General features: G+C 42.3%; 1 non-coding gene across 1 annotated transcript; it reads left to right on the forward strand.

The window, feature by feature from the left end:
• Nucleotides 1–2,889: 2,889 nt before the first annotated feature.
• LOC112094639 lies at nt 2,890–2,996 on the forward strand. Its single transcript, XR_002903637.1, has one exon. It is a non-coding gene; the product is annotated as a small nucleolar RNA R71 (small nucleolar RNA).
• Nucleotides 2,997–4,461: the final 1,465 nt, after the last annotated feature.

Below are 4,461 nucleotides of genomic sequence, written 5' to 3' on the forward strand. Positions count from 1 at the left end.
AGAGTCATCAAAATCAAAAGTAGCATCTTTCTCAAGAAGGTTGCACAAAGGCTTGACAACCTTAGAGAAGTCCTTAATAAATCTCCGGTGGAATCCCGCATGACCCAAAAAACTTCGAATGCCTTTGACGTTTACCGGTGGTGGAAGCTTCTCAATAGTGTCGCTCGGTCCACCTCGATACCCTTCAATGATACTCGATGGCCTAAGACAATCCCTTCTTTCACCATGAAATGGCATTTCTCCCAATTGAGTACAATATTCTTCTCTTCACAGCACTGTAGGACAAGGGATAAATTGTGGAGGCAATGATCAAATGACAACCCAAAAACTGAAAAATCGTCCATGAACACCTCCATTATCTCTTCCACCATGTCGGAGAAAATGGCCATCATACACCTTTGAAATGTAGCAGGGGCATTGCATAAGCCAAAGGGCATCCGACGGAATGCAAATGTACCATAAGGGCAGGTAAATGTAGTCTTTTCTTGATCCTCTGGGGCTATAACAATCTGATTATAGCCCGAATAGCCATCAAGAAAACAGTAATGCTCAAAACCTACTAGTCGGTCCAACATTTGGTTGATGAACGGGAGCGGAAAATGGTCCTTTCTGGTGGCTTTATTAAGTTTCCTGTAGTCGATGCAAACTCTCCACCCTGTGACCGTTCTTGTAGGAAGCAGTTCATTCTTGTCATTTCTCACCACCGTCATACCACCCTTTTTTGGCACAACTTGGACCGGGCAGACCCAAGAGCTATCCGAAATGGCATAAATGATTCCTGCATTCAACAATTTTAGCACTTCGGTTCTTACCACTTCTTTCATCACTGGATTTAATCTTCTCTGGTGCTCAACCGATGGCTTGTAAGCCTCCTCCATAAGAATCTTATGCATGCAAACAGTGGGGCTAATGCCCTTTATGTTCGAAATTGACCAAGCAAAAGCAACCTTATGCTTTTTCAGAACGAGGAGCAACTTTTCTTCTTCTTCTTGACTCAAAAATGCTGAAATGATTACTGGATTAGTGGACTCTTTTCCTAAAAAGGCGTAACGGAGGTGGTCGGGTAGTTGTTTCAAAGCTAATCCTCCTTGTGGTGGACTAGTAGGATTAGGTACCCCCTTAGGTTCCTCATAGATGTCTGTGTGAGTCTCACTCGTCGCTTCACCAGGCAATGCTTCTAGGGCTAGAACACAATCTAGCACCTCTTCTCTTTTAGAAAAATATTCATCATTCCAGTTTTTTCCGGCCAAGGAGTTGGTGAGACTATGTTCCAATGAGTCATCATTTAAGAGCTCCTAAATAATCTCCTTAGTGCACAATTCCAATACCTCCACCCGGTTGCATGATGAGCCTTCACTCGGAAACTTCAATGAGTCAAAGATGTTGAAGTTGACTTCTTCCTCATTGACCCTCAATGTCAAATTCCCGCTATGCACATCAATTAAGGCCCTTCTGGTAGCTAGAAAGGGTCTCCCAAGAATGATGGGAATCTCTCGATCCTCCATATCTAACACAACAAAATCAACTGGGAAAATGAATTTGTCAACTTTTACCAAAACATCCTCAATGATTCCCCTTGGATAGGTAAGGGACCTATTCGCCATTTGTAGTGAGATGGTGGTCGGGCTGACCTCTCCAAGCCCAAGTTTTCGGAAAACCGATAGAGGCATGAAGTTAATGCTAGCTCCAAGATCACACAAGGCCTTCTCGAAGTGAGAATCTCTAATAGTACACAGAATAGTGAAACTCCCAGGATCCTTCAACTTTTGAGGCAATTTCCTTTAAAGGATAGTGCTACATTCTTCCGTTAGCTTGACGGTCTTATAATCCTCCAACCTCCACTTCTTTGCCATGACATCCTTCATAAACTTGACATAATTAGGCATTTGTTCAAATGCATCTGCAAACGGAATGTTGATATGGATCTTCTTGAAAATCTCTAAAAACTTTGAAAATTGAGCATCCGTATTCTTTTTCTTAAATCTTTGTGGATACGGAAGGGTAGGAGTGATGAAAGGAGGATTATCCAGAAAAGAGAACGACTTAGGCCTTGCACTCTCCTTTGGTTGCTTTGATTCTACCTCTTCTTCCTTGGTTTTATCCTCTTGGGGCTTAAGAGCCTCAACTTCTTTCCCACTTCTCAAGGTGACTGCGTTACATTGCTCCTTGGGGTTTTTCACAGTGTCACTAGGAAAGTTCCTGGATGATAGGCTCTTCATTGAGTCGGCGAGTTGGCCAATCTGTGTCTCCATAGTCTTCATAGTAGCGCTCATATTTGTGCAATGAGTCTCGATATTATCAAGTCTAGCCTCATCTTTGTTGAACCGCCCCCTGGTTTCTACAATGAACGTGCTCAACAGGTCTTCTATCGACAACTTGCTCTGAGATAATGGCTGACTATACCCTAGAGGAGGTTACAATACATTCTTGTTGTTGCCATATGAAAAGTTTTCATGGTTCCGGAGTTCTGGGTGGTAATGAGTTGGTAGATTGCTTGGCATGTTATTGCTTCGGTAGCTGAAGTTTCTGTTGTTCACATATTACACTTGTTCAGTATCACCTTCACCTGTGTAAGATGTACTGGCAACCATAGCCGTCTCCTTACTCGATGTGGCTTCCTTTGTGGTCAACTCTGAGATCTTGTTGGTCAAAGCTGATATTTGTGCTGAAAGAGTGACCAACGGATCAATCTCATGCATTCCTACAGCCCTCTTCACACTTGACCGCTCACTTGGCCATTGAGCATTGTTGGAGGCCATCTCCTCCAATAATAATTTGGCCTCCTCATAGGTCTTGGACAACATCGTCCCACCTGATGCCGTATCTACAATTGTCCTGGTTTGTCCATTCAGACTGTTATAGAAGATCTGGATTTGGAACCAGTCTTGGTATCCATGCTGCGGGCATTTTCTAGTAAACTCCTTAAAACGCTCCCAAGCCTCATAGAGAGGCTCAAAGTCTAGCTGTCTAAACTGTGCAATCTCGCTCCTCAGTTGAGCGGTCTTTGATGGAGGAAAGAACTTGGTAAGAAACTTCTGTGCCAAATCTTCCCATGTGCCAATACTACCCGCTTGAACTGATTGGAGCCAACCCCTCGCCTTGTCCCTAAGTGAGAAAGGGAACAGGCGCATTCTGATAATGTCCTGGTCCACACCATTCATTTTGATGGTGTCGCAGATCTCCAGAAACGTTGCTAGATGCACATTGGGGTCTTCACATGGCAACCCCCCGTACTGATTCTGCTGAACGTTCTCTCAATTTCTGGGTCTAAAGGAACAGTCTCCAAGCTGCGGACTCGGCGCATACACTGCAACCAAAAGAATAGATGAACGAAATTAAATTAACAAAAGTTAAGTCAATAAAATAAAGATAAAGGTCTAAATTAAAATCAATCTATTTCACAGCAATATTAGCTTAAGTCCTAAATTGTAAATCCCCGGCAACGGCGCCAAAAACTTGATACGCGTGAAATACTTTTGCTTAAAATTTAATGTGTGCTCGCAAGTGTACGAATCGCGAAGTAATAATGATCCGAAGATCGAGTATCGTCCTCTGGGATTGTTAACTAGGAAAGAGCTAAGTATTGCTATTAATCTAGACCAATTTTATCTAGACAATATAGAATAAGGGAATTAAAACTAAATTGAACAACTTAACTAACTAAAATATGCAAACAACGGATGCCAAAGTGAATTGGATTGAAGGGATCTCTGTGATAAAATGAGCTAGGAGGGGATTTGACTTCACCTAATTATGCTATATTTATCTAAATCTATCACTTATTGATGTGTTACATCCAATCTTAAATCATGGGTACTAAGATAATCTCACTCCCTCTCCCGACCGTTAAGTGAAATAATATGCTAAATTAATTAAACTAATATCCCTATTAATTTAACCAATTATGCATTCATTAAGTTTAGCCAATTATGCATTCATTGGTTCCAAGACGCGCGCCTAAGCCCACGGATGTGCGCTGCAGCGCACACCTCAATGATTCTAGGATGCGCGCCTAAGCGCACCTTGAACTGCGCCTAAGCGCTCGAGGATGGCTGGCAGGCGCACTGCACCGCCCTTTGGGGCGCTGCAGCCTGAAGCTTGAGTGCTGTCTGGAATGCTCTCTGGAAGTCTCAGGCTGTGGCTTCTTCTCATGCGCTGCAGCCCGCACAAAATGGAGATTTTCATGGACTTCTTTATCTTTTTCACTTGATTTTCTCCACTTTGCAAATCCTACAAAATAAATTAACATAAATGTAAAACTAGTGACAAATTAACTGAAATATGCTAAAACACTATAATATATGACGGGATTAAATTGATGAAAAATCAACTTATCAACGGACTCCGGCAATACCAACTTAAAATGAACCCCTTGAAATGTGCATTTGGTGTAACTTCTAGAAAATTCCTCAGGTTTTTGGTGAGACATAGAGGAATTGAAATGACCCAGCAAAAATAAAG

This window comes from Morus notabilis, unplaced genomic scaffold, assembly GCF_000414095.1.
Source record: "Morus notabilis unplaced genomic scaffold, ASM41409v2 Scaffold664, whole genome shotgun sequence".
Classification (NCBI taxonomy): Eukaryota; Viridiplantae; Streptophyta; class Magnoliopsida; order Rosales; family Moraceae; genus Morus; species Morus notabilis.